Source organism: Cololabis saira, unplaced genomic scaffold (genome assembly GCF_033807715.1).
Source record: "Cololabis saira isolate AMF1-May2022 unplaced genomic scaffold, fColSai1.1 scf025, whole genome shotgun sequence".
NCBI lineage: Eukaryota > Metazoa > Chordata > Actinopteri > Beloniformes > Belonidae > Cololabis > Cololabis saira.
Genome location: NW_026906189.1, coordinates 807,501 through 832,500, shown reverse-complemented (window position 1 = coordinate 832,500; position 25,000 = coordinate 807,501). Strand labels below are relative to the sequence as shown.

The 25,000-nt window shown below is 45.3% G+C and overlaps 48 non-coding genes and 2 pseudogenes across 48 annotated transcripts; all 50 read left to right on the top strand.

Annotated features, from left to right (window-relative positions):
- Window positions 1-159: 159 nt before the first annotated feature.
- On the top strand, window positions 160-278 carry LOC133426009 (5S ribosomal RNA). The gene has a single exon (XR_009771451.1). It is a non-coding gene; the product is annotated as a 5S ribosomal RNA (ribosomal RNA).
- A 199-nt stretch (window positions 279-477) lies between these two features.
- On the top strand, window positions 478-596 carry LOC133425800 (5S ribosomal RNA). Its single transcript, XR_009771252.1, has one exon. It is a non-coding gene; the product is annotated as a 5S ribosomal RNA (ribosomal RNA).
- Window positions 597-813: 217 nt separating this feature from the next.
- On the top strand, window positions 814-932 carry LOC133426179 (5S ribosomal RNA). The gene has a single exon (XR_009771612.1). It is a non-coding gene; the product is annotated as a 5S ribosomal RNA (ribosomal RNA).
- Window positions 933-1,149: 217 nt separating this feature from the next.
- Window positions 1,150-1,272, top strand: LOC133425736 (5S ribosomal RNA; annotated as a pseudogene).
- An 8,819-nt stretch (window positions 1,273-10,091) lies between these two features.
- On the top strand, window positions 10,092-10,210 carry LOC133425877 (5S ribosomal RNA). Its single transcript, XR_009771325.1, has one exon. It is a non-coding gene; the product is annotated as a 5S ribosomal RNA (ribosomal RNA).
- A 199-nt stretch (window positions 10,211-10,409) lies between these two features.
- On the top strand, window positions 10,410-10,528 carry LOC133425972 (5S ribosomal RNA). The gene has a single exon (XR_009771416.1). It is a non-coding gene; the product is annotated as a 5S ribosomal RNA (ribosomal RNA).
- A 217-nt stretch (window positions 10,529-10,745) lies between these two features.
- LOC133426178 (5S ribosomal RNA) lies at window positions 10,746-10,864 on the top strand. The gene has a single exon (XR_009771611.1). It is a non-coding gene; the product is annotated as a 5S ribosomal RNA (ribosomal RNA).
- A 199-nt stretch (window positions 10,865-11,063) lies between these two features.
- Window positions 11,064-11,182, top strand: LOC133426042 (5S ribosomal RNA). The gene has a single exon (XR_009771482.1). It is a non-coding gene; the product is annotated as a 5S ribosomal RNA (ribosomal RNA).
- A 199-nt stretch (window positions 11,183-11,381) lies between these two features.
- On the top strand, window positions 11,382-11,500 carry LOC133425593 (5S ribosomal RNA). Its single transcript, XR_009771066.1, has one exon. It is a non-coding gene; the product is annotated as a 5S ribosomal RNA (ribosomal RNA).
- Window positions 11,501-11,717: 217 nt separating this feature from the next.
- Window positions 11,718-11,836, top strand: LOC133426130 (5S ribosomal RNA). Its single transcript, XR_009771566.1, has one exon. It is a non-coding gene; the product is annotated as a 5S ribosomal RNA (ribosomal RNA).
- A 217-nt stretch (window positions 11,837-12,053) lies between these two features.
- On the top strand, window positions 12,054-12,172 carry LOC133425712 (5S ribosomal RNA). Its single transcript, XR_009771185.1, has one exon. It is a non-coding gene; the product is annotated as a 5S ribosomal RNA (ribosomal RNA).
- A 199-nt stretch (window positions 12,173-12,371) lies between these two features.
- Window positions 12,372-12,490, top strand: LOC133426162 (5S ribosomal RNA). The gene has a single exon (XR_009771596.1). It is a non-coding gene; the product is annotated as a 5S ribosomal RNA (ribosomal RNA).
- A 217-nt stretch (window positions 12,491-12,707) lies between these two features.
- On the top strand, window positions 12,708-12,826 carry LOC133426207 (5S ribosomal RNA). The gene has a single exon (XR_009771639.1). It is a non-coding gene; the product is annotated as a 5S ribosomal RNA (ribosomal RNA).
- Window positions 12,827-13,025: 199 nt separating this feature from the next.
- Window positions 13,026-13,144, top strand: LOC133425705 (5S ribosomal RNA). Its single transcript, XR_009771178.1, has one exon. It is a non-coding gene; the product is annotated as a 5S ribosomal RNA (ribosomal RNA).
- A 217-nt stretch (window positions 13,145-13,361) lies between these two features.
- Window positions 13,362-13,480, top strand: LOC133425716 (5S ribosomal RNA). The gene has a single exon (XR_009771189.1). It is a non-coding gene; the product is annotated as a 5S ribosomal RNA (ribosomal RNA).
- Window positions 13,481-13,679: 199 nt separating this feature from the next.
- Window positions 13,680-13,798, top strand: LOC133425799 (5S ribosomal RNA). The gene has a single exon (XR_009771251.1). It is a non-coding gene; the product is annotated as a 5S ribosomal RNA (ribosomal RNA).
- Window positions 13,799-14,015: 217 nt separating this feature from the next.
- Window positions 14,016-14,134, top strand: LOC133425618 (5S ribosomal RNA). Its single transcript, XR_009771090.1, has one exon. It is a non-coding gene; the product is annotated as a 5S ribosomal RNA (ribosomal RNA).
- Window positions 14,135-14,333: 199 nt separating this feature from the next.
- LOC133426102 (5S ribosomal RNA) lies at window positions 14,334-14,452 on the top strand. Its single transcript, XR_009771539.1, has one exon. It is a non-coding gene; the product is annotated as a 5S ribosomal RNA (ribosomal RNA).
- Window positions 14,453-14,669: 217 nt separating this feature from the next.
- LOC133425589 (5S ribosomal RNA) lies at window positions 14,670-14,788 on the top strand. The gene has a single exon (XR_009771063.1). It is a non-coding gene; the product is annotated as a 5S ribosomal RNA (ribosomal RNA).
- Window positions 14,789-14,987: 199 nt separating this feature from the next.
- LOC133426111 (5S ribosomal RNA) lies at window positions 14,988-15,106 on the top strand. The gene has a single exon (XR_009771547.1). It is a non-coding gene; the product is annotated as a 5S ribosomal RNA (ribosomal RNA).
- A 217-nt stretch (window positions 15,107-15,323) lies between these two features.
- LOC133425862 (5S ribosomal RNA) lies at window positions 15,324-15,442 on the top strand. The gene has a single exon (XR_009771310.1). It is a non-coding gene; the product is annotated as a 5S ribosomal RNA (ribosomal RNA).
- Window positions 15,443-15,641: 199 nt separating this feature from the next.
- LOC133425867 (5S ribosomal RNA) lies at window positions 15,642-15,760 on the top strand. The gene has a single exon (XR_009771315.1). It is a non-coding gene; the product is annotated as a 5S ribosomal RNA (ribosomal RNA).
- A 217-nt stretch (window positions 15,761-15,977) lies between these two features.
- Window positions 15,978-16,096, top strand: LOC133426129 (5S ribosomal RNA). The gene has a single exon (XR_009771565.1). It is a non-coding gene; the product is annotated as a 5S ribosomal RNA (ribosomal RNA).
- Window positions 16,097-16,313: 217 nt separating this feature from the next.
- LOC133425887 (5S ribosomal RNA) lies at window positions 16,314-16,432 on the top strand. Its single transcript, XR_009771334.1, has one exon. It is a non-coding gene; the product is annotated as a 5S ribosomal RNA (ribosomal RNA).
- Window positions 16,433-16,631: 199 nt separating this feature from the next.
- On the top strand, window positions 16,632-16,750 carry LOC133426041 (5S ribosomal RNA). Its single transcript, XR_009771481.1, has one exon. It is a non-coding gene; the product is annotated as a 5S ribosomal RNA (ribosomal RNA).
- Window positions 16,751-16,967: 217 nt separating this feature from the next.
- Window positions 16,968-17,086, top strand: LOC133425860 (5S ribosomal RNA). Its single transcript, XR_009771308.1, has one exon. It is a non-coding gene; the product is annotated as a 5S ribosomal RNA (ribosomal RNA).
- Window positions 17,087-17,285: 199 nt separating this feature from the next.
- LOC133425798 (5S ribosomal RNA) lies at window positions 17,286-17,404 on the top strand. The gene has a single exon (XR_009771250.1). It is a non-coding gene; the product is annotated as a 5S ribosomal RNA (ribosomal RNA).
- A 217-nt stretch (window positions 17,405-17,621) lies between these two features.
- Window positions 17,622-17,740, top strand: LOC133425698 (5S ribosomal RNA). Its single transcript, XR_009771171.1, has one exon. It is a non-coding gene; the product is annotated as a 5S ribosomal RNA (ribosomal RNA).
- A 217-nt stretch (window positions 17,741-17,957) lies between these two features.
- Window positions 17,958-18,076, top strand: LOC133425652 (5S ribosomal RNA). Its single transcript, XR_009771121.1, has one exon. It is a non-coding gene; the product is annotated as a 5S ribosomal RNA (ribosomal RNA).
- Window positions 18,077-18,275: 199 nt separating this feature from the next.
- Window positions 18,276-18,394, top strand: LOC133425797 (5S ribosomal RNA). The gene has a single exon (XR_009771249.1). It is a non-coding gene; the product is annotated as a 5S ribosomal RNA (ribosomal RNA).
- Window positions 18,395-18,593: 199 nt separating this feature from the next.
- On the top strand, window positions 18,594-18,712 carry LOC133425547 (5S ribosomal RNA). Its single transcript, XR_009771021.1, has one exon. It is a non-coding gene; the product is annotated as a 5S ribosomal RNA (ribosomal RNA).
- A 199-nt stretch (window positions 18,713-18,911) lies between these two features.
- LOC133425583 (5S ribosomal RNA) lies at window positions 18,912-19,030 on the top strand. Its single transcript, XR_009771057.1, has one exon. It is a non-coding gene; the product is annotated as a 5S ribosomal RNA (ribosomal RNA).
- Window positions 19,031-19,246: 216 nt separating this feature from the next.
- On the top strand, window positions 19,247-19,365 carry LOC133425577 (5S ribosomal RNA). The gene has a single exon (XR_009771051.1). It is a non-coding gene; the product is annotated as a 5S ribosomal RNA (ribosomal RNA).
- A 217-nt stretch (window positions 19,366-19,582) lies between these two features.
- On the top strand, window positions 19,583-19,701 carry LOC133425693 (5S ribosomal RNA). The gene has a single exon (XR_009771166.1). It is a non-coding gene; the product is annotated as a 5S ribosomal RNA (ribosomal RNA).
- Window positions 19,702-19,900: 199 nt separating this feature from the next.
- On the top strand, window positions 19,901-20,019 carry LOC133425821 (5S ribosomal RNA). Its single transcript, XR_009771272.1, has one exon. It is a non-coding gene; the product is annotated as a 5S ribosomal RNA (ribosomal RNA).
- A 199-nt stretch (window positions 20,020-20,218) lies between these two features.
- On the top strand, window positions 20,219-20,337 carry LOC133426040 (5S ribosomal RNA). The gene has a single exon (XR_009771480.1). It is a non-coding gene; the product is annotated as a 5S ribosomal RNA (ribosomal RNA).
- A 217-nt stretch (window positions 20,338-20,554) lies between these two features.
- Window positions 20,555-20,673, top strand: LOC133425859 (5S ribosomal RNA). Its single transcript, XR_009771307.1, has one exon. It is a non-coding gene; the product is annotated as a 5S ribosomal RNA (ribosomal RNA).
- Window positions 20,674-20,872: 199 nt separating this feature from the next.
- On the top strand, window positions 20,873-20,991 carry LOC133425796 (5S ribosomal RNA). Its single transcript, XR_009771248.1, has one exon. It is a non-coding gene; the product is annotated as a 5S ribosomal RNA (ribosomal RNA).
- Window positions 20,992-21,208: 217 nt separating this feature from the next.
- Window positions 21,209-21,327, top strand: LOC133425697 (5S ribosomal RNA). The gene has a single exon (XR_009771170.1). It is a non-coding gene; the product is annotated as a 5S ribosomal RNA (ribosomal RNA).
- Window positions 21,328-21,544: 217 nt separating this feature from the next.
- Window positions 21,545-21,663, top strand: LOC133425650 (5S ribosomal RNA). The gene has a single exon (XR_009771120.1). It is a non-coding gene; the product is annotated as a 5S ribosomal RNA (ribosomal RNA).
- A 199-nt stretch (window positions 21,664-21,862) lies between these two features.
- On the top strand, window positions 21,863-21,981 carry LOC133425795 (5S ribosomal RNA). Its single transcript, XR_009771247.1, has one exon. It is a non-coding gene; the product is annotated as a 5S ribosomal RNA (ribosomal RNA).
- Window positions 21,982-22,180: 199 nt separating this feature from the next.
- Window positions 22,181-22,299, top strand: LOC133425546 (5S ribosomal RNA). Its single transcript, XR_009771020.1, has one exon. It is a non-coding gene; the product is annotated as a 5S ribosomal RNA (ribosomal RNA).
- Window positions 22,300-22,498: 199 nt separating this feature from the next.
- Window positions 22,499-22,617, top strand: LOC133425582 (5S ribosomal RNA). The gene has a single exon (XR_009771056.1). It is a non-coding gene; the product is annotated as a 5S ribosomal RNA (ribosomal RNA).
- A 216-nt stretch (window positions 22,618-22,833) lies between these two features.
- Window positions 22,834-22,952, top strand: LOC133425576 (5S ribosomal RNA). The gene has a single exon (XR_009771050.1). It is a non-coding gene; the product is annotated as a 5S ribosomal RNA (ribosomal RNA).
- Window positions 22,953-23,169: 217 nt separating this feature from the next.
- Window positions 23,170-23,288, top strand: LOC133425692 (5S ribosomal RNA). Its single transcript, XR_009771165.1, has one exon. It is a non-coding gene; the product is annotated as a 5S ribosomal RNA (ribosomal RNA).
- A 199-nt stretch (window positions 23,289-23,487) lies between these two features.
- On the top strand, window positions 23,488-23,606 carry LOC133425794 (5S ribosomal RNA). Its single transcript, XR_009771246.1, has one exon. It is a non-coding gene; the product is annotated as a 5S ribosomal RNA (ribosomal RNA).
- A 199-nt stretch (window positions 23,607-23,805) lies between these two features.
- Window positions 23,806-23,924, top strand: LOC133426104 (5S ribosomal RNA). Its single transcript, XR_009771541.1, has one exon. It is a non-coding gene; the product is annotated as a 5S ribosomal RNA (ribosomal RNA).
- Window positions 23,925-24,123: 199 nt separating this feature from the next.
- Window positions 24,124-24,242, top strand: LOC133425720 (5S ribosomal RNA; annotated as a pseudogene).
- Window positions 24,243-24,441: 199 nt separating this feature from the next.
- Window positions 24,442-24,560, top strand: LOC133425561 (5S ribosomal RNA). Its single transcript, XR_009771035.1, has one exon. It is a non-coding gene; the product is annotated as a 5S ribosomal RNA (ribosomal RNA).
- Window positions 24,561-24,777: 217 nt separating this feature from the next.
- Window positions 24,778-24,896, top strand: LOC133426112 (5S ribosomal RNA). The gene has a single exon (XR_009771548.1). It is a non-coding gene; the product is annotated as a 5S ribosomal RNA (ribosomal RNA).
- Window positions 24,897-25,000: the final 104 nt, after the last annotated feature.

Below are 25,000 nucleotides of genomic sequence, written 5' to 3'. Positions count from 1 at the left end.
ACATATTTCAACGTGGTAAGAGCGACAGCTCACGTCCAAAAGTGTTTTGCACATGGTTAAGGCACTTTAACTCCAACAAATAAAACCAACAAATCAATGACTTATATTCTATGACTTATCTTCAACTCCATATAAGAGGTATTTCAAGCTGCAGCTTCTGCTTACGGCCATACCAGCATGGATGCGCCCGATCTCGTCTGATCTCGGAAGCTAAGCAGGGTCGGGCCTGGTTAGTACTTGGATGGGAGACCGCCTGGGAATACCAGGTGCTGTAAGCTTTTTCAACCAGCAGAGAGCGCTCTCGCTTAATCTACCCACACATATTTCAACGTGGTAAGAGCGACAGCTCACGTCCAAAAGGGTTTTGCACATGGTTAAGGCACTTTAACTCCAACAAATAAAACCAACAAATCAATGACTTATATTCTATGACTTATCTTCAACTCCATATAAGAGGTATTTCAAGCTGCAGCTTCTGCTTACGGCCATACCAGCCTGGATGCGCCCGATCTCGTCTGATCTCGGAAGCTAAGCAGGGTCGGGCCTGGTTAGTACTTGGATGGGAGACCGCCTGGGAATACCAGGTGCTGTAAGCTTTTTCAACCAGCAGAGAGCGCTCTCGCTTAATCTACCCACACATATTTCAACGTGGTAACAGCGACAGCTCACGTCCAAAAGTGTTTTTCACATGGTTAAGGCACTTTAACTCCAACAAATAAGCGCTTCTAAATTATTATCACCAACAAATCAATGACTTATATTATATGACTTATCTTCAACTCCATATAAGAGGTATTTCAAGCAGCAGCTTCTGCTTACGGCCATACCAGCCTGGATGCGCCCGATCTTGTCTGACCTCGGAAGCTAAGCAGGGTCGGGCCTGGTTAGTACTTGGATGGGAGACCGCCTGGGAATACCAGGTGCTGTAAGCATTTTCAACCAGCAGAGAGCGCTCTCGCTTAATCTACCCACACATATTTCAACGTGGTAACAGCGACAGCTCACGTCCTAAAGTGTTTTGCACATGATTAAGGCACTTTAACTCCAACAAATAAGTGCTTCTAAATTATTATCACCAACAAATCAATGACTTATATTATATGACTTATCTTCAACTCCATATAAGAGGTATTTCAAGCTGCAACTTCAGCTTACGGCCATACCAGCCTGGATGCGCCCGATCTCGTCTGATCTCGGAAGCTAAGCAGGGTCGGGCCCGGTTAGTACTTGGATGGGAGACCGCCTCGGAATGGCTCATGACCCCCCCAAGTCCCTATAGTCAACCTGGGGTGTGGGTGATCCTGGGGAAGGAGGTGTCCAAGCTGTGGAGCTGTGAAGCAGAAGGTCGCGGGTTCGATCCCAGGCTGTGGCAAAGATGAAGAAGCGCTTCAGGGGTCATTCAGACGTGTGTCGAAGCTGTGGAGCAGAAGGTCGTGGGTTCGATCCCAGGCTGTGGCAAAGATGAAGAAGCGCTTCAGGGGTCATTCAGACGTGTGTGGAGTCTTTGCAAATTATGTATTAATGATAATTAATGAATGGAGAATAAAACTCATGGTAAATACAACATCTGGGGGTTAAGTCTCTTCAGTATTGCTGAATTCAAATCTGCTGAAATGCCTCAATATAGAGAAATAAGTATATCAACTCCACTGGCATTACTGCTGAACAGGGCAAAAAATGTCAATTAATCACCATGAAACTTCTGTAGATTACTGCTTACCCTGAGACAACAAATCACAATTTTCAAATTCACATCCAAATTAAGTGTGATGTCATTATTTGCGAATTTGCATCCAATATCTAAAAAAACAACTTATTGTTCATAAGGAACAAGCCAGAAAGGGTTCATGTAGATATGTGATACTTTAATATTCTATCCTGTTCACATAATTACTGCAATGCCTATGTTTTTAGGCCTATGTTATTGTAGTAATTAGGAGGCTTAAAACAAATTTTTTTTTAGCCTGGTACATACTGTAGCAGATTTGGATACAGCCACTTTAAATATCCCCTAAATGTTAAATAAGCCCATTTCTGACATTCTACCTAGTCTATTGTTGGAAAGTGAAAAGTTGCAGCAGCATTTTATACAAAAACTGTATGCAGCCAATAAGTGTACAAAGAATTTTAATGATGCTGCCATCATTAAAATTCTTTGGTTGCATAGAGTTGTGTCTTTCTGCTCACAATCTAAAAAAAAAAAAAAAAAAGACACATTATTCTCAAGTAATCATGCAAGAAAATATATTTTATTAAAATAACAACAATCATAAGAGTTTCCTCTTCCTTAATTCCTCATCGACCACATTTTTAAAGTGCTGAAAACAGTCATAGACAACACCATCAAAACCAAAAGTGGTTGATTTATTTGTTGCCGGGCAGAAGGTGAAGATTTTCTGGCTGCTTCCTTCGGCTTTGTCCTTGGAGGGTGTGTACCTCTTACGCTGCCCACCACACTGAGGTACTTTGCATGCCCCACATGGCTTTGAGGATTTGCGAGGCATGACTGGGTTGGATGGCTGTGCAAGGGGTGGTGCTACAAGTATGAGGCCTGAAGTGTGAAGACGCATGGAGGGAGCCTGTGGTTGTGCAGGAACCACCTGGAGTACGGGCGCTGGGGACACTCTGGGCGCTATGGGCTTGGCCGCAGCAGCAGGCTTAGGCTGAATGGGCCTGTTCACCAGCTCCGGTTCCTCACCATCTATCCTGTGAATATTAAACGTGATGATGAGTGTCAGAATGATTTATGTCCAAAATTTCCACATTTCTAGCAATAAAGTGCTCAAATAACTTACCTCCGCTTCTCACCACGCCTTTTACCAGCAACGTGTTGAACGTCCTGGTACTGCACCTGAGCTCGATCTGGTGGTGGTAGGGAGGCTGGCAGAGTTGGAGCTGCTGGCATTTGCTCATGTGAGAGCACTGTCCGGTGAGGCTTTGCCGTTGGCACTACTGTAGCCCTGTAATTGGCCTTCTTCTCCTCTCTGGTGATGAAATTAGAGATGGATTTGGCATTCAGATTGGGCAGAGGAATGGAGAGAGTGCAGAGGATGGGGTCATCTCTGACTCTGTCAACGATCCTTTTGTACTGCCCCTTTATGGAAGATGTTATTTTACTGGGGGAGGAGAGAAAATTGGTCGGTGGCTGATTTTTAAGCATCTTGATGACGAGGTACAACAGACGACTGTCCTCTGTCACCTGCGCTGCCTGAGGGTACCTCATCCACCCAAACTTTGTTTTCTGGGCTGCTCTGGTCTCGGGTGTGTCAGCCCCAAGACACCGGCCAAACAGCGTGTAGCCCCATCTGGACTCGTACCTCTTCACAAAGTTGACAGCAGTCTTGTCATGCTCCTGAAGGGAACCGGCAGCAGTGACGATCTTCTGCCTGAGGTCAGCTGGCACAAGGTGGTGGTGACTGTTGTCTGTCAGTTCAAGCATCAGCAATGCCAACGCCTCCACTTCCTCTATTCCTGGCAGATGCAGATGTCGCTGGGTCATCAGCACATCCTGCAGAGCGGGACTATCCTCCTCCTCCACACGCTCTGCTTCCGTGAGGATGGCGTGTTTCCTACAGATGTCATCAATAGGATCCTCCTCTGCAGGCATGTCGATTCCCTCATCTGCCATCTCCTCCTCGCTTTGCTCAGCCGACTCCTCTTCATCACCAGTCTGCTCTTCCTCAACTGCTTCCTCAACTGCAAATATGCAATTGTACTCATCACAAATGTGTCTGGCCACTTGCAAACACTTCATGCATACACAGACATGCACATAATATGCAAGATTTTTTTTTTGTTTAATATTACCGGTGATATGAAATTTAACTTTACTGTCATTGTTAGAATATGGATGAAGAATAAAGGGATAGTATAGCCTCGTATGTATGTATATTGTTCAAGTGTGCGATTAACTTTACCTCTCTGGGCATAGTAACTCCTCGCAGTGAAGCTTGTTGACTGGCACATGGCATACTCCACACCAAGGAGCTCCTCCTCTTCTGGGTCCCTGTACTGATCAGGATAGGGCATAGGAGCAGCAAAGTTGGGCTCCAGGACATGGTCTTTGCCGAAGAGCACCTCAGCCTGCTGATTCATGCGCTGGATCTGCCGCGCATCCATGCATGATGTCTGCCGACCCTGCCCGCCAGCAACCCGGAGTGACTCCATCCGATTGTTCCACTGGACAGCAAACACAATCAGATAGACCTGAAACACAAGACCAATTGAATGCGTTATTAAAGCTATGAAATAAAATGTATTGTTGAAAGATTTTTTGTTCTATTGAAGTGTTATTTTTGTTACTTACTTGGAATGGCATGATACCACATCTCTGGGAAGGAATGGCATTGTAGAGGTGTGCATGCAACCCCTCCAAGGAGTTACTGCCTCGTCGGCACCTGTACTTGTTCAGTCGAACACCATGCAGCACGACCACCTTCACAGCGACGTACAGCTGTATGCCGGGGGGATCCTGTAAAACACACAACAAATCGCAAGTTTCTTGTTTATTATGGTGTCGTTTGAAATATTGCCATATTTGTTTAGATGCTTTTACAATGACACATGACAATGTGTCTACAAAGACAATAGCCCACCTGCATGCAACCAAGATGCTTGCTTGCAGTTGCCCAGTGAGCATCAACTGCCTCTGCTGACTTGAACAGGTGGATGCCATCGATGTCAAGGCCTGCTGCTCCCTTGAACTCAGCAATGATGGACTCGACCACTGAAGCTGTCTCCTGTAACATATATTTAACATAATAATTAATTAGGGCTCATCCAGTGTGATGCTTCTAATTCACACAATTAATATGTGGATTAATTTTACACTTACGTCAACACCACGGGTGATGCGCCTAACGTAGGACCTGATCTGACAAGGCTTGAGGAAGGATATCATTTCCTCGTCGGAGTATGCGGCGTACAACTCCTGGTTGCCACTCCTGACAGCCTTGCACAAGAGCATCATGTCGTCCTTGTTGTAGGCCAACACTGCACCTGCCAAAGCACTCATGAATGCCCCATACTTGGCATGGCTCTGTTTGATGATGACAGCATCCCAGCGGTGCAGCCAGTGTCGGATGTCAAGTCTGACCACAGTACCCTTCTGCACCCAGTCGCTGAACAGAGTCTCCAGGAAGGATGAACCACTGTCACTGAAATGATATCAACATTTTATACAGCCTGTGCTCCTGGTAATAAGAAAAAGTAATTTAATCTTCACTGTTTCATCTATCAATTGAATTATCAATTTCATTATCAGTTATATGGAGGTATTATTTAACTTACCGACAACAGTTGTTGTCTGCATATATGACCTTTGGTGCAGGAGCGTTTGCACGTTGGAACCGGGCAGTCAGACCGTTTGCCATACGCCTGTAGCACCCCTCAGACTCAGCTGCCACCACCACTGTCGTCAAGAACTGGCCCCATTCATTCAGAACACTGGTGACATACTGCATGGTGCCCTGGCCATCACCATATATCTTCTTGAGGATCTACAAAACAAAGCAGAACATTCATATTCATTCATCATTCATATAAATCACAAAGTATTCTCACTCGACTTGATTATCAAGAACTGAGCTTCGTTAGCACAACAGAATACTGATCAAAGTGATGTTTTATTCATACCTTTTTTGTACCATCAATGCAGAGGATCTCTCCAGTCACACTGAGGATGGCAGCTCTGTACTCAGGCATCCTTTCCATTTCCATGATCATGTGTGCACGCCTCAGCACACGGGCAGATGGAAGAGGAGACTGAGGGATGGGAGGGGTGTACGTACCTGGAGCTTTTACAAAGGAAAGGATGCCACTCTGAGACGATGAAGATCCAGCTGTGTGGGCCTCGTACAGGAGAGTCTGGTAAAGGTCACGCCGTTGGACATACCACTCATCGTGGCCCTGCTGCAGCAGTCTCTGTACCTTGTTCATGGACACAGCATTGAGCCGGTCGCTCAGCAGGGTGATGACACCTCTGTCGATAGCACGCTTCCCACACAGAATTGCAGGAAACATGCTTCTGATGGCTGGGGCGAGGTTCATCAGAATCCTGGGTCTGTGTGCCAACCACATGTACTGTTGGAGGTGATGTGAATCCTCCTCCTCCTGGTCACTGTCTGCATCACCATGTGCCCTGCTCACCGCCTGCCGCATCCTTTCACAGTGAGAACATTTCAGTTTCTCTGTCAACAGGGTGTAGTTGTACATCATCCCACACACTTGCCTGGCATAGCTGCCAAAGCCTTTCTTCTCCAGGTATTCCCCTGGTGGTGCAAGGCAGTTGGTGTTGGGGCAGCGGATCTTGGCTTTCATCACACCAACTGGCCGCCAGAAGAAGGCAGGGGTGGTAAAAAAGGCCATCATGTTGGGCACTGCTCCCTTGACAGAGACAGGAGGCGGAGGCGGGTGGAACTCCATCTTCTCCTTTAAGAGCTTCCTCTCCACTAGCTCACCTTTTGCATTCTTGTACCTGGACAAGCCTTCATAGAGACCGTAGCGCTCATCACATTTTAGCCACCTGATGTTAGGAGGGGCTATACCAAGGGCTTGGGCAGATGCAGGTGGCTGCTCCCAGTATTTCTGCCAACCCCCCAGCACGATGCCACTGGCTTCTGAGGCAGAGCTCTCAGCTGTGGGTCTTCCCTCAGAAGTGCTGGGCCTGTTGGTAGAGTCCTGGGTCACAGCTGGAGCGAGCTCTCCCCAGGTGGTAAGCTGAGTTGAGACCGGTACCTCAGACTCGTCAAGGACTTTTTCTGATGAAGAAATGCCAGAAAAATGTATTAACCACATGGATTCATATGTAGTAATGAATTTCACAAAACACAAACATTTTTTTCAGATTAGAAATGGCTGTAATGTTGTACAGAAGCTTTCTTAATCAGTATTATTTTACACAAAAGTTGTCTATTCTACTCACATTACAGTTTACATTCCTTTCAGATGAGTGTACATACAGTGCATATAATACGTCACAAGACTAAAATGTATCTAGCTTAAGTCAAGAAAGTGTATGATGTGAATGTATTATGCAATTTTTGCATATTGTGTTGTAAAGAAAGGTTATTTGATTTTCATTTTAGCATAATATTACCTGCAGCAGCCAATATTTCAGCATCGCTTAAATAGCCAGGTTCCTGTTGGAATTTGGAAACAGAAGATGCAGCTGCCTTTTCTTTTTTTGATTCCCGTTTCTGCAAAAAAATAAAATACATCTGTACCACCCAACATCTCCAATGAGTTCTTAATATGTCTAAAGCAATTATAATGTAATGTTGAGTAAAGTAAAGGAGAAAAACAGTTATTACCTCCAACCTCTTGTCAAGATGACATTTGACAGAAGGGAACTCTCTGACAAACTCCAGCATTCGCTCCTTTTGCCATTTAAGGAGCTCATTCTTCTCACCCTTCTGGCAATATTCAGCGACCAACCATACCACCCAGCCAACATCATTTTCAAGTAGCCACCTGAATGTCTGTCCAGCGTATTTGCCAAATGTGATTATTAACTGGCCTTTCCACATTTCCCCTCCAGATTTCTTGGCAGCAGCCTCTGCCTTTTCAGGATCCAGCCATCCAGGGTCAACTGCTTTGCTGGGGGCCTCGGCCACAGTCCTAGCAGCATCTGAGCACAGCAGCCTGGCCTCTCCCTGCCTATACACTGCAATGCGTGGATACAGATGCTGCTTCAGGTGGGAGTTCAGTTGATGCTTGAAGGTGAAGCTTTTACTACACACATCACACTCAATCTCCTTTGGAGCATGAAGCTTCATGTGCCTTGTCAGGTTTGACTTCTCAGTGAAAGTCTTGTCGCACACACTGCATTTATGTCCCTTCCACTCCATGTTGAACCTTAACAACAGAAACAAATATTAATTAAGTGAATATGAAACTGTATGATATTTTGTCATGTTTCAGATAACTATCTAGCTCATGGTTTAATAGTAGTTAGGTTATTTGATGAGGTAAAAGGAGATCACTAGATGATATAATAGATAGACAATAATTTTTTTCACATTTACAATATGTTATAGGTTAATTAAAATGCCGTCATGATGATAAAAGTGATAGAATATACAGAAATTCTCACAATAATGAGATGCCAAACTACTAGCAGTTGTTAGCTGAACGTTACATTGTCATTATCAACATACTAATTAGTGCTATGTAAATAATCATCTTTGCCGCAGAAAGTTGCCACTTTTCAGAGAATCTTTTCATTCATAAAAACCAGCATCAAGATAGTTTAACGTACGCTAAAATATACACATAGAAAAGTTCAAGGTGAAGAAGATTAAACTCACCTCAGCGAAATGAAAACTGTAGTTATGGCTGGCAAACGGCATGATGCTGATTGGCCCGTCAGGGGAGACCCTTCCCCGCATGGCTCCACCCTTAGGTCTCCATGATTGGCAGGTTGGCAGGGAACGAAGAAATATACAAGTTTAATATGCGGTTAAATACTATAATCATTAGATAATGATGCATCTACATTATTATATGAATGAAATGCCTTCCTTATTAGTGACTGGTGTAATTAAAAATCAGTGACATTTGATGCAAATAATAACTAGGATCACCACTGATTTAGTGAAAGGTGACCAAAATCTGCAGTTGAATTAAACATATGACAGTGAATGTCATAAACACATTGATTTCCACATGTTATGATAGCATAATATTTATGTATATGAAGCGACCGGTAACCATGGCAACATAAACGCGTTTGCTGCCATCAACGCCAAACTCCATAAGCGGAACGGAGACAACTAAACAGACAATGATACAAAATACTATACTGCTTATGAAAACTCAAGTTGCCACAATTATTTACATCTCACAGCGTTTGCCGAGACTTCGGCGTAGTTTACACAACACATAAATACGTCAGAATCGGATTATGAGCCTGCCAAGTCGTCAATGTGTTGCGTGCAGGGCTTAATTTGAGGGGGAGCAAGCCGGAGCGCGCTCCGGTAAACCTGTAAATAAATATACTTTTTGCGCACCGCTGCGCGCTCATATCAATGTGTGTGTGTGTGTGTGTGTGTGTGTGTGTGTGTGTGTGTGTGTGTGTGTGTGTGTGTGTGTGTGTGTGTGTGTGTGTGTTGCGCTTTTTTTTTCTCTCGCACCGGAGCCACTCATCCTCTGCGCTCCGGGACCTCCCACTTTACAAATTAAGCACTGGTTGCGTGAATGCAGCGAGGAGATGATGCTTGGACGTAAAATTGAATCCTGTGTATAAGTGTCACGCCACTTACTAAAAAGGACAGTTGGGCTGCTTAATGTGTCTCACACAGCGCATCTGTGTGTGTGTGCTCATTTGTTTCTTCGTTCCATGCGTAAAAGCCAAAAGCGCACTGGAGATGGGCAATCTCCAGCTGTGTGTGTGTGTGTGTGTGTGTGTGTGTGTGTGTGTGTGTGTGTGTGTGTGTGTGTGTGTGTGTGTGTGTGTGTGTGTGTGTTGCGCTTCTTTTTTTTTTCTCGCACCGGAGCCACTGCGCTCCGGGACCAAACTGCCGCTAGAAAGGCAGGGTCCTAATGAAGAAATTTTAAATACAATGTGAAGGAGATGATGCTTGGATGTAAAATTGAATCCTGTGAATAAGTGTCACGCCACTTACTATTCGGCTTATAAACGGTAGCGTTTCAATACAGATTAATCAATATTTCACTCAAACTGTCCCCTGAGGTGTCAGACTGTCATGGCCGCCGTACAGACGTGTCTCGCTCAATGATGATTGGCGATCACTGCTGCTCAACAGCGCTCAATGATTGGCGGGTTGAGCGCTCTCCCTGCTGAACAGAGCTCAACCATTGGTCGGCATAGGGACTTGGCTGGGAGATCGCCTGGGAACACCAGGTGCTGTAAGCATTTTCAACCAGCAGAGAGCGCTCTCGCTTAATCTACCTACACATATTTCAACGTGGTAACAGCGACAGCTCACGTCCTAAAGTGTTTTGCACATGGTTAAGGCACTTTAACTCCAACAAATAAGCGCTTCTAAATTATTATCACCAACAAATCAATGACTTATATTATATGACTTATCTTCAACTCCATATAAGAAGTATTTCAAGCTGCAGCTTCAGCTTATGGCCATACCAGCCTGGATGCGCCCGATCTCGTCTGATCTCGGAAGCTAAGCAGGGTAGGGCCTGGTTAGTACCTGGATGGGAGACCGCCTGGGAATACCAGGTGCTGTAAGCTTTTTCAACCAGCAGAGAGCGCTCTCGCTTAATCTACCCACACATATTTCAACGTGGTAAGAGCGACAGCTCACGTCCAAAAGTGTTTTGCACATGGTTAAGGCACTTTAACTCCAACAAATAAAACCAACAAATCAATGACTTATATTCTATGACTTATCTTCAACTCCATATAAGAGGTATTTCAAGCTGCAGCTTCTGCTTACGGCCATACCAGCCTGGATGCGCCCGATCTCGTCTGATCTCGGAAGCTAAGCAGGGTCGGGCCTGGTTAGTACTTGGATGGGAGACCGCCTTGGAATACCAGGTGCTGTAAGCTTTTTCAACCAGCAGAGAGCGCTCTCGCTTAATCTACCCACACATATTTCAACGTGGTAACAGCGACAGCTCACGTCCAAAAGTGTTTTTCACATGGTTAAGGCACTTTAACTCCAACAAATAAGCGCTTCTAAATTATTATCACCAACAAATCAATGACTTATATTATATGACTTATCTTCAACTCCATATAAGAGGTATTTCAAGCAGCAGCTTCTGCTTACGGCCATACCAGCCTGGATGCGCCCGATCTTGTCTGACCTCGGAAGCTAAGCAGGGTCGGGCCTGGTTAGTACTTGGATGGGAGACCGCCTGGGAATACCAGGTGCTGTAAGCATTTTCAACCAGCAGAGAGCGCTCTCGCTTAATCTACCCACACATATTTCAACGTGGTAACAGCGACAGCTCACGTCCTAAAGTGTTTTGCACATGATTAAGGCACTTTAACTCCAACAAATAAAACCAACAAATCAATGACTTATATTCTATGACTTATCTTCAACTCCATATAAGAGGTATTTCAAGCAGCAGATTCTGCTTACGGCCATACCAGCCTGGATGCGCCCGATCTCGTCTGATCTCGGAAGCTAAGCAGGGTCGGGCCTGGTTAGTACTTGGATGGGAGACCGCCTCGGAATACCAGGTGCTGTAAGCATTTTCAACCAGCAGAGAGCGCTCTCGCTTAATCTACCTACACATATTTCAACGTGGTAAGAGCGACAGCTCACGTCCAAAAGTGTTTTGCACATGGTTAAGGCACTTTAACTCCAACAAATAAAACCAACAAATCAATGACTTATATTCTATGACCCATCTTCAACTCCATATAAGAGGTATTTCAAGCTGCAGCTTCTGCTTACGGCCATACCAGCCTGGATGCGCCCGATCTCGTCTGATCTCGGAAGCTAAGCAGGGTAGGGCCTGGTTAGTACTTGGATGGCAGACCGCCTGGGAATACAAGGTGCTGTAAGCTTTTTCAACCAGCAGAGAGCGCTCTTGCTTAATCTACCCACACATATTTCAACGTGGTAACAGCGACAGCTCACGTCCAAAAGTGTTTTTCACATGGTTAAGGCACTTTAACTCCAACAAATAAGCGCTTCTAAATTATTATCACCAACAAATCAATGACTTATATTATATGACTTATCTTCAACTCCATATAAGAGGTATTTCAAGCAGCAGCTTCTGCTTACGGCCATACCAGCCTGGATGCGCCCGATCTTGTCTGATCTCGGAAGCTAAGCAGGGTCGGGCCCGGTTAGTACTTGGATGGGAGACCGCCTGGGAATACCAGGTGCTGTAAGCATTTTCAACCAGCAGAGAGCGCTCTCGCTTAATCTACCCACACATATTTCAACGTGGTAACAGCGACAGCTCACGTCCAAAAGGGTTTTGCACATGGTTAAGGCACTTTAACTCCAACAAATATGCGCTTCTAAATTATTATCACCAACAAATCAATGACTTATATTATATGACTTATCTTCAACTCCATATAAGAGGTATTTCAAGCTACAGCTTCAGCTTATGGCCATACCAGCCTGGATGCGCCCGATCTCGTCTGATCTCGGAAGCTAAGCAGGGTCAGGCCTGGTTAGGACTTGGATGGGAGACCGCCTGGGAATATCAGGTGCTGTAAGCTTTTTCAACCAGCAGAGAGCGCTCTCGCTTAATCTACCCACACATATTTCAACGTGGTAACAGCGACAGCTCACGTCCTAAAGTGTTTTGCACATGGTTAAGGCACTTTAACTCCAACAAATAAAACCAACAAATCAATGACTTATATTCTATGACCCATCTTCAACTCCATATAAGAGGTATTTCAAGCTGCAACTTCTGCTTACGGCCATACCAGCCTGGATGCGCCCGATCTCGTCTGATCTCGGAAGCTAAGCAGGGTCGGGCCTGGTTAGTACTTGGATGGGAGACCGCCTGGGAATACAAGGTGCTGTAAGCTATTTCAACCAGCAGAGAGCGCTCTCGCTTAATCTACCCACACATATTTCAACGTGGTAACAGCGACAGCTCACGTCCAAAAGTGTTTTTCCCATGGTTAAGGCACTTTAACTCCAACAAATAAGCGCTTCTAAATTATTATCACCAACAAATCAATGACTTGTATTATATGACTTATCTTCAACTCCATATAAGAAGTATTTCAAGCTGCAGCTTCAGCTTATGGCCATACCAGCCTGGATGTGCCCGATCTCGTCTGATTTCGGAAGCTAAGCAGGGTAGGGCCTGGTTAGTACTTGGATGGGAGACCGCCTGGGAATACCAGGTGCTGTAAGCTTTTTCAACCAGCAGAGAGCGCTCTCGCTTAATCTACCCACACATATTTCAACGTGGTAAGAGCGACAGCTCACGTCCAAAAGTGTTTTGCACATGGTTAAGGCACTTTAACTCCAACAAATAAAACCAACAAATCAATGACTTATATTCTATGACCCATCTTCAACTCCATATAAGAGGTATTTCAAGCTGCAACTTCTGCTTCCGGCCATACCAGCCTGGATGCGCCCGATCTCGTCTGATCTCGGAAGCTAAGCAGGGTCGGGCCTGGTTAGTACTTGGATGGGAGACTGCCTGGGAATACAAGGTGCTGTAAGCTTTTTCAACCAGCAGAGAGCGCTCTCGCTTAATCTACCCACACATATTTCAACGTGGTAACAGCGACAGCTCACGTCCAAAAGTGTTTTTCACATGGTTAAGGCACTTTAACTCCAACAAATAAGCGCTTCTAAATTATTATCACCAACAAATCAATGACTTGTATTATATGACTTATCTTCAACTCCATATAAGAAGTATTTCAAGCTGCAGCTTCAGCTTATGGCCATACCAGCCTGGATGCGCCCGATCTTGTCTGACCTCAGAAGCTAAGCAGGGTCGGGCCTGGTTAGTACTTGGATGGGAGACCGCCTGGGAATACCAGGTGCTGTAAACATTTTCAACCAGCAGAGAGCGCTCTCGCTTAATCTACCCACACATATTTCAACGTGGTAAGAGCGACAGCTCACGTCCAAAAGGGTTTTGCACATGGTTAAGGCACTTTAACTCCAACAAATAAAACCAACAAATCAATGACTTATATTCTATGACTTATCTTCAACTCCATATAAGAGGTATTTCAAGCTGCAGCTTCTGCTTACGGCCATACCAGCCTGGATGCGCCCGATCTCGTCTGATCTCGGAAGCTAAGCAGGGTCGGGCCTGGTTAGTACTTGGATGGGAGACCGCCTGGGAATACCAGGTGCTGTAAGCTTTTTCAACCAGCAGAGAGCGCTCTCGCTTAATCTACCCACACATATTTCAACGTGGTAACAGCGACAGCTCACGTCCAAAAGTGTTTTTCACATGGTTAAGGCACTTTAACTCCAACAAATAAGCGCTTCTAAATTATTATCACCAACAAATCAATGACTTATATTATATGACTTATCTTCAACTCCATATAAGAGGTATTTCAAGCAGCAGATTCTGCTTACGGCCATACCAGCCTGGATGCGCCCGATCTCGTCTGATCTCGGAAGCTAAGCAGGGTCGGGCCTGGTTAGTACTTGGATGGGAGACAGCCTCGGAATACCAGGTGCTGTAAGCTTTTTCAACCAGCAGAGAGCGCTCTCGCTTAATCTACCTACACATATTTCAACGTGGTAACAGCGACAGCTCACGTCCAAAAGTGTTTTGCACATGGTTAAGGCACTTTAACTCCAACAAATAAAACCAACAAATCAATGACTTATATTCTATGACCCATCTTCAACTCCATATAAGAGGTATTTCAAGCTGCAGCTTCTGCTTACGGCCATACCAGCCTGGATGCGCCCGATCTCGTCTGATCTCGGAAGCTAAGCAGGGTAGGGCCTGGTTAGTACTTGGATGGGAGACCGCCTGGGAATACAAGGTGCTGTAAGCTTTTTCAACCAGCAGAGAGCGCTCTCGCTTAATCTACCCACACATATTTCAACGTGGTAACAGCGACAGCTCACGTCCAAAAGTGTTTTTCACATGGTTAAGGCACTTTAACTCCAACAAATAAGCGCTTCTAAATTATTATCACCAACAAATCAATGACTTATATTATATGACTTATCTTCAACTCCATATAAGAGGTATTTCAAGCAGCAGCTTCTGCTTACAGCCATATCAGCCTGGATGCGCCCGATCTTGTCTGATCTCGGAAGCTAAGCAGGGTCGGGCCCGGTTAGTACTTGGATGGGAGACCGCCTGGGAATACCAGGTGCTGTAAGCATTTTCAACCAGCAGAGAGCGCTCTCGCTTAATCTACCCACACATATTTCAACGTGGTAACAGCGACAGCTCACGTCCTAAAGTGTTTTGCACATGGTTAAGGCACTTTAACTCCAACAAATAAAACCAACAAATCAATGACTTATATTCTATGACTTATCTTCAACTCCATATAAGAGGTATTTCAAGCTGCAGCTTCTGCTTACGGCCATACCAGCCTGGATGCCCCCGATCTCGTCTGATCTCGGAAGCTAAGCAGGGTCGGGCCTGGTTAGTACTTGGATGGGAGACCGCCTCGGAATACCAGGTGCTGTAAGCATTTTCAACCAGCAGAGAGCGCTCTCGCTTAATCTACCTACACATATTTCAACGTGGTAACAGCGACAGCTCACGTCCTAAAGTGGTTTGCACATGGTTAAGGCACTTTAACTCCAACAAATAAGCGCTTCTAAATTATTATCACCAACAAATCAATGACTTGTATTATATGACTTATCTTCAACTCCATATAAGAAGTATTTCAAGCTGCAGCTTCAGCTTATGGCCATACCAGCCTGGATGCGCCCGATCTCGTCTGATCTCGGAAGCTAAGCAGGGTAGGGCCTGGTTAGTACTTGGATGGGAGACCGCCTGGGAATACCAGGTGCTGTAAGCTTTTTCAACCAGCAGAGAGCGCTCTCGCTTAATCTACCCACACATATTTCAACGTGGTAAGAGCGACAGCTCACGTCCAAAAGGGTTTTGCACATGGTTAAGGCACTTTAACTCCAACAAATAAAACCAACAAATCAATGACTTATATTCTATGACTTATCTTCAACTCCATATAAGAGGTATTTCAAGCTGCAGCTTCTGCTTACGGCCATACCAGCCTGTATGCGCCCGATCTCGTCTGATCTCGGAAGCTAAGCAGGGTCGGGCCTGGTTAGTACTTGGATGGGAGACCGCCTGGGAATACCAGGTGCTGTAAGCTTTTTCAACCAGCAGAGAGCGCTCTCGCTTAATCTACCCACACATATTTCAACGTGGTAACAGCGACAGCTCACGTCCAAAAGTGTTTTTCCCATGGTTAAGGCACTTTAACTCCAACAAATAAGCGCTTCTAAATTATTATCACCAACAAATCAATGACTTATATTATATGACTTATCTTCAACTCCATATAAGAGGTATTTCAAGCAGCAGCTTCTGCTTACGGCCATACCAGCCTGGATGCGCCCGATCTTGTCTGATCTCGGAAGCTAAGCAGGGTCGGGCCCGGTTAGTACTTGGATGGGAGACCGCCTGGGAATACCAGGTGCTGTAAGCATTTTCAACCAGCAGAGAGCGCTCTCGCTTAATCTACCCACACATATTTCAACGTGGTAACAGCGACAGCTCACGTCCTAAATTGTTTTGCACATGGTTAAGGCACTTTAACTCCAACAAATAAGCGCTTCTAAATTATTATCACCAACAAATCAATGACTTATATTATATGACTTATCTTCAACTCCATATAAGAGGTATTTCAAGCTGCAGCTTCAGCTTACGGCCATACCTGCCTGGATGCGCCCGATCTCGTCTGATCTCGGAAGCTAAGCAGGGTTGGGCCTGGTTAGTACTTGGATGGGAGACCGCCTGGGAATATCAGGTGCTGTAAGCTTTTTCAACCAGCAGAGAGCGCTCTCGCTTAATCTACCCACACATATTTCAACGTGGTAACAGCGACAGCTCACGTCCTAAAGTGTTTCGCACATGGTTAAGGCACTTTAACTCCAACAAATAAAACCAACAAATCAATGACTTATATTCTATGACTTATCTTCAACTCCATATAAGAGGTATTTCAAGCAGCAGATTCTGCTTACGGCCATACCAGCCTGGATGCGCCCGATCTCGTCTGATCTCGGAAGCTAAGCAGGGTCGGGCCTGGTTAGTACTTGGATGGGAGACCGCCTCGGAATACCAGGTGCTGTAAGCATTTTCAACCAGCAGAGAGCGCTCTCGCTTAATCTACCTACACATATTTCAACGTGGTAACAGCGACAGCTCACGTCCTAAAGTGTTTTGCACATGGTTAAGGCACTTTAACTCCAACAAATAAGCGCTTCTAAATTATTATCACCAACAAATCAATGACTTGTATTATATGACTTATCTTCAACTCCATATAAGAAGTATTTCAATCTGCAGCTTCAGCTTATGGCCATACCAGCCTGGATGCGCCCGATCTCGTCTGATCTCGGAAGCTAAGCAGGGTAGGGCCTGGTTAGTACTTGGATGGGAGACCGCCTGGGAATACCAGGTGCTGTAAGCTTTTTCAACCAGCAGAGAGCGCTCTCGCTTAATCTACCCACACATATTTCAACGTGGTAAGAGCGACAGCTCACGTCCAAAAGTGTTTTGCACATGGTTAAGGCACTTTAACTCCAACAAATAAAACCAACAAATCAATGACTTATATTCTATGACTTATCTTCAACTCCATATAAGAGGTATTTCAAGCTGCAGCTTCTGCTTACGGCCATACCAGCCTGGATGCGCCCGATCTCGTCTGATCTCGGAAGCTAAGCAGGGTCGGGCCTGGTTAGTACTTGGATGGGAGACCGCCTGGGAATACCAGGTGCTGTAAGCTTTTTCAACCAGCTGAGAGCGCTCTCGCTTATTCTACCCACACATATTTCAACGTGGTAACAGCGACAGCTCACGTCCAAAAGTGTTTTTCACATGGTTAAGGCACTTTAACTCCAACAAATAAGCGCTTCTAAATTATTATCACCAACAAATCAATGACTTATATTATATGACTTATCTTCAACTCCATATAAGAGGTATTTCAAGCAGCAGCTTCTGCTTACGGCCATACCAGCCTGGATGCGCCTGATCTTGTCTGACCCCGGAAGCTAAGCAGGGTCGGGCCTGGTTAGTACTTGGATGGGAGACCGCCTGGGAATACCAGGTGCTGTAAGCATTTTCAACCAGCAGAGAGCGCTCTCGCTTAATCTACCCACACATATTTCAACGTGGTAACAGCGACAGCTCACGTCCTAAAGTGTTTTGCACATGGTTAAGGCACTTTAACTCCAACAAATAAGCGCTTCTAAATTATTATCACCAACAAATCAATGACTTATATTATATGACTTATCTTCAACTCCATATAAGAGGTATTTCAAGCTGCACCTTCAGCTTACGGCCATACCAGCCTGGATGCGCCCGATCTCGTCTGATCTCGGAAGCTAAGCAGGGTAGGTCCGGGTTAGTACTTGGATTGGAGACCGCCTGGGAATATCAGGTGCTGTAAGCTTTTTCAACCAGCAGAGAGCGCTCTCGCTTAATCTACCCACACATATTTCAACGTGGTAACAGCGACAGCTCACGTCCTAAAGTGTTTTGCACATGGTTAAGGCACTTTAACTCCAACAAATAAAACCAACAAATCAATGACTTATATTCTATGACTTATCTTCAACTCCATATAAGAGGTATTTCAAGCTGCAGCTTCAGCTTACGGCCATACCAGCCTGGATGCGCCCGATCTCGTCTGATCTCGGAAGCTAAGCAGGGTCGGGCCTGGTTAGTACTTGGATGGGAGACCGCCTGGGAATACCAGGTGCTGTAAGCTTTTTCAACCAGCAGAGAGCGCTCTCGCTTAATCTACCCACACATATTTCAACGTGGTAAGAGCGACAGCTCACGTCCTAAAGTGTTTTGCACATGGTTAAGGCACTTTAACTCCAACAAATAAAACCAACAAATCAATGACTTATATTCTTTGACTTATCTTCAACTCCATATCAGAGGTATTTCAAGCTGCAGCTTCTGCTTACGGCCATACCAGCCTGGATGCGCCCGATCTCGTCTGATCTCTGAAGCTAAGCAGGGTCGGGCCTGGTTAGTACTTGGATGGTAGACCGCCTGGGAATACCAGGTGCTGTAAGCTTTTTCAACCAGCAGAGAGCGCTCTCGCTTAATCTGCCCACACATATTTCAATGTGGTAACAGCGACAGCTCACGTCCTAAAGTGTTTTGCACATGGTTAAGGCACTTTAACTCCAACAAATAAAACCAACAAATCAATGACTTATATTCTATGACTTATCTTCAACTCCATATAAGAGGTATTTCAAGCTGCAGCTTCTGCTTACGGCCATACTTGCCTGGATGAGCCCGATCTCGTCTGATCTCGGAAGCTAAGCAGGGTCGGGCCTGGTTAGTACTTGGATGGGAGACCGCCTGGGAATACCAGGTGCTGTAAGCATTTTCAACCAGCAGAGAGCGCTCTCGCTTAATCTACCCACACTTATTTCAACGTGGTAACAGCGACAGCTCACGTCCAAAAGTGTTTTTCACATGGTTAAGGCACTTTAACTCCAACAAATAAGCGCTTCTAAATTATTATCACCAACAAATCAATGACTTTTTTGTATGACTTATCTTCAACTCCATATAAGAGGTATTTCAAGCTGCAGCTTCAGCTTACGGCCATACCAGCCTGGATGCGCCCGATCTCGTCTGATCTTGGAAGCTAAGCAGGGTCGGGCCTGGTTAGTACTTGGATGGGAGACCGCCTGGGAATACCATGTGCTGTAAGCTTTTTCAACCAGCAGAGAGCGGTCTCGCTTAATCTACCCACACATATTTCAACGTGGTAAGGGCGACAGCTCACGTCCTAAAGTGTTTTGCACATGGTTAAGGCACTTTAACTCCAACAAATAAGCGCTTCTAAATTATTATCACCAACAAATCAATGACTTATATTATATGACTTATCTTCAACTCCATATAAGAGGTATTTCAATCTGCAGCTTCAGCTTACGGCCATACCAGCCTGGATGCGCCCGATCTCGTCTGATCTCGGAAGCTAAGCAGGGTCAGGCCTGGTTAGGACTTGGATGGGAGACCGCCTGGGAATATCAGGTGCTGTAAGCTTTTTCAACCAGCAGAGAGCGCTCTCGCTTAATCTACCCACACATATTTCAACGTGGTAACAGCGACAGCTCACGTCCTAAAGTGTTTTGCACATGGTTAAGGCACTTTAACTCCAACAAATAAAACCAACAAATCAATGACTTATATTCTATGACTTATCTTCAACTCCATATAAGAGGTATTTCAAGCTGCACCTTCTGCTTACGGCCATACCAGCCTGGATGCGCCCGATCTCGTCTGATCTCGGAAGCTAAGCAGGGTTGGGCCTGGTTAGTACTTGGATGGGAGACCGCCTGGGAATATCAGGTGCTGTAAGCTTTTTCAACCAGCAGAGAGCGCTCTCGCTTAATCTACCCACACATATTTCAACGTGGTAACAGCGACAGCTCACGTCCTAAAGTGTTTCGCACATGGTTAAGGCACTTTAACTCCAACAAATAAAACCAACAAATCAATGACTTATATTCTATGACTTATCTTCAACTCCATATAAGAGGTATTTCAAGCAGCAGATTCTGCTTACGGCCATACCAGCCTGGATGCGCCCGATCTCGTCTGATCTCGGAAGCTAAGCAGGGTCGGGCCTGGTTAGTACTTGGATGGGAGACCGCCTCGGAATACCAGGTGCTGTAAGCATTTTCAACCAGCAGAGAGCGCTCTCGCTTAATCTACCTACACATATTTCAACGTGGTAACAGCGACAGCTCACGTCCTAAAGTGTTTTGCACATGGTTAAGGCACTTTAACTCCAACAAATAAGCGCTTCTAAATTATTATCACCAACAAATCAATGACTTGTATTATATGACTTATCTTCAACTCCATATAAGAAGTATTTCAATCTGCAGCTTCAGCTTATGGCCATACCAGCCTGGATGCGCCCGATCTCGTCTGATCTCGGAAGCTAAGCAGGGTAGGGCCTGGTTAGTACTTGGATGGGAGACCGCCTGGGAATACCAGGTGCTGTAAGCTTTTTCAACCAGCAGAGAGCGCTCTCGCTTAATCTACCCACACATATTTCAACGTGGTAAGAGCGACAGCTCACGTCCAAAAGTGTTTTGCACATGGTTAAGGCACTTTAACTCCAACAAATAAAACCAACAAATCAATGACTTATATTCTATGACTTATCTTCAACTCCATATAAGAGGTATTTCAAGCTGCAGCTTCTGCTTACGGCCATACCAGCCTGGATGCGCCCGATCTCGTCTGATCTCGGAAGCTAAGCAGGGTCGGGCCTGGTTAGTACTTGGATGGGAGACCGCCTGGGAATACCAGGTGCTGTAAGCTTTTTCAACCAGCTGAGAGCGCTCTCGCTTATTCTACCCACACATATTTCAACGTGGTAACAGCGACAGCTCACGTCCAAAAGTGTTTTTCACATGGTTAAGGCACTTTAACTCCAACAAATAAGCGCTTCTAAATTATTATCACCAACAAATCAATGACTTATATTATATGACTTATCTTCAACTCCATATAAGAGGTATTTCAAGCAGCAGCTTCTGCTTACGGCCATACCAGCCTGGATGCGCCTGATCTTGTCTGACCCCGGAAGCTAAGCAGGGTCGGGCCTGGTTAGTACTTGGATGGGAGACCGCCTGGGAATACCAGGTGCTGTAAGCATTTTCAACCAGCAGAGAGCGCTCTCGCTTAATCTACCCACACATATTTCAACGTGGTAACAGCGACAGCTCACGTCCTAAAGTGTTTTGCACATGGTTAAGGCACTTTAACTCCAACAAATAAGCGCTTCTAAATTATTATCACCAACAAATCAATGACTTATATTATATGACTTATCTTCAACTCCATATAAGAGGTATTTCAAGCTGCACCTTCAGCTTACGGCCATACCAGCCTGGATGCGCCCGATCTCGTCTGATCTCGGAAGCTAAGCAGGGTAGGTCCGGGTTAGTACTTGGATTGGAGACCGCCTGGGAATATCAGGTGCTGTAAGCTTTTTCAACCAGCAGAGAGCGCTCTCGCTTAATCTACCCACACATATTTCAACGTGGTAACAGCGACAGCTCACGTCCTAAAGTGTTTTGCACATGGTTAAGGCACTTTAACTCCAACAAATAAAACCAACAAATCAATGACTTATATTCTATGACTTATCTTCAACTCCATATAAGAGGTATTTCAAGCTGCAGCTTCAGCTTACGGCCATACCAGCCTGGATGCGCCCGATCTCGTCTGATCTCGGAAGCTAAGCAGGGTCGGGCCTGGTTAGTACTTGGATGGGAGACCGCCTGGGAATACCAGGTGCTGTAAGCTTTTTCAACCAGCAGAGAGCGCTCTCGCTTAATCTACCCACACATATTTCAACGTGGTAAGAGCGACAGCTCACGTCCTAAAGTGTTTTGCACATGGTTAAGGCACTTTAACTCCAACAAATAAAACCAACAAATCAATGACTTATATTCTTTGACTTATCTTCAACTCCATATCAGAGGTATTTCAAGCTGCAGCTTCTGCTTACGGCCATACCAGCCTGGATGCGCCCGATCTCGTCTGATCTCTGAAGCTAAGCAGGGTCGGGCCTGGTTAGTACTTGGATGGTAGACCGCCTGGGAATACCAGGTGCTGTAAGCTTTTTCAACCAGCAGAGAGCGCTCTCGCTTAATCTGCCCACACATATTTCAATGTGGTAACAGCGACAGCTCACGTCCTAAAGTGTTTTGCACATGGTTAAGGCACTTTAACTCCAACAAATAAAACCAACAAATCAATGACTTATATTCTATGACTTATCTTCAACTCCATATAAGAGGTATTTCAAGCTGCAGCTTCTGCTTACGGCCATACTTGCCTGGATGAGCCCGATCTCGTCTGATCTCGGAAGCTAAGCAGGGTCGGGCCTGGTTAGTACTTGGATGGGAGACCGCCTGGGAATACCAGGTGCTGTAAGCATTTTCAACCAGCAGAGAGCGCTCTCGCTTAATCTACCCACACTTATTTCAACGTGGTAACAGCGACAGCTCACGTCCAAAAGTGTTTTTCACATGGTTAAGGCACTTTAACTCCAACAAATAAGCGCTTCTAAATTATTATCACCAACAAATCAATGACTTTTTTGTATGACTTATCTTCAACTCCATATAAGAGGTATTTCAAGCTGCAGCTTCAGCTTACGGCCATACCAGCCTGGATGCGCCCGATCTCGTCTGATCTTGGAAGCTAAGCAGGGTCGGGCCTGGTTAGTACTTGGATGGGAGACCGCCTGGGAATACCATGTGCTGTAAGCTTTTTCAACCAGCAGAGAGCGGTCTCGCTTAATCTACCCACACATATTTCAACGTGGTAAGGGCGACAGCTCACGTCCTAAAGTGTTTTGCACATGGTTAAGGCACTTTAACTCCAACAAATAAGCGCTTCTAAATTATTATCACCAACAAATCAATGACTTATATTATATGACTTATCTTCAACTCCATATAAGAGGTATTTCAATCTGCAGCTTCAGCTTACGGCCATACCAGCCTGGATGCGCCCGATCTCGTCTGATCTCGGAAGCTAAGCAGGGTCAGGCCTGGTTAGGACTTGGATGGGAGACCGCCTGGGAATATCAGGTGCTGTAAGCTTTTTCAACCAGCAGAGAGCGCTCTCGCTTAATCTACCCACACATATTTCAACGTGGTAACAGCGACAGCTCACGTCCTAAAGTGTTTTGCACATGGTTAAGGCACTTTAACTCCAACAAATAAAACCAACAAATCAATGACTTATATTCTATGACTTATCTTCAACTCCATATAAGAGGTATTTCAAGCTGCACCTTCTGCTTACGGCCATACCAGCCTGGATGCGCCCGATCTCGTCTGATCTCGGAAGCTAAGCAGGGTCGGGCCTGGTTAGTACTTGGATGGGAGACCGCCTGGGAATACCAGGTGCTGTAAGCTTTTTCAACCAGCAGAGAGCGCTCTCGCTTAATCTACCCACACATATTTCAACGTGGTAAGAGCGACAGCTCACGTCCTAAAGTGTTTTGCACATGGTTAAGGCACTTTAACTCCAACAAATAAAACCAACAAATCAATGACTTATATTCTATGACTTATCTTCAACTCCATATAAGAGGTATTTCAAGCTGCAGCTTCAGCTTACGGCCATACCAGCCTGGATGCGCCCGATCTCGTCTAATCTCGGAAGCTAAGCAGGGTCGGGCCTGGTTAGTACTTGGATGGGAGACCGCCTGGGAATACCAGGTGCTGTAAGCTTTTTCAACCAGCAGAGAGCGCTCTCGCTTAATCTACCCACACATATTTCAACGTGGTAAGAGCGACAGCTCACGTCCTAAAGTGATTTGCACATGGTTAAGGCACTTTAACTCCAACAAATAAAACCAACAAATCAATGACTTATATTCTATGACTTATCTTCAACTCCATATCAGAGGTATTTCAAGCTGCAGCTTCTGCTTACGGCCATACCAGCTTGGATTCGCCCGATCTCGTCTGATCTCTGAAGCTAAGCAGGGTCAGGCCTGGTTAGTACTTGGATGGTAGACCGCCTGGGAATACCAGGTGCTGTAAGCTTTTTCAACCAGCAGAGAGCGCTCTCGCTTAATCTGCCCACACATATTTCAATGTGGTAACAGCGACAGCTCACGTCCTAAAGTGTTTTGCACATGGTTAAGGCACTTTAACTCCAACAAATAAAACCAACAAATCAATGACTTATATTCTATGACTTATCTTCAACTCCATATAAGAGGTATTTCAAGCTGCAGCTTCTGCTTACGGCCGTACCAGCCTGGATGAGCCCGATCTCGTCTGATCTCGGAAGCTAAGCAGGGTCGGGCCTGGTTAGTACTTGGATGGGAGACCGCCTGGGAATACCAGGTGCTGTAAGCATTTTCAACCAGCACAGAGCGCTCTCGCTTAATCTACCCACACATATTTCAACGTGGTAACAGCGACAGCTCACGTCCAAAAGTGTTTTTCACATGGTTAAGGCACTTTAACTCCAACAAATAAGCGCTTCTAAATTATTATCACCAACAAATCAATGACTTATATTATATGACTTATCTTCAACTCCATATAAGAGGTATTTCAAGCAGCAGCTTCTTCTTACGGCCATACCAGCCTGGATGCGCCCGATCTCGTCTGATCTCGGAAGCTAAGCAGGGTCGGGCCTGGTTAGTACTTGGATGGGAAACCGCCTGGGAATACCAGGTGCTGTAAGCATTTTCAACCAGCAGAGAGCGCTCTCGCTTAATCTACCCACACATATTTCAACGTGGTAACAGTGACAGCTCACGTCCTGAAGTGTTTTGCACATGGTTAAGGCA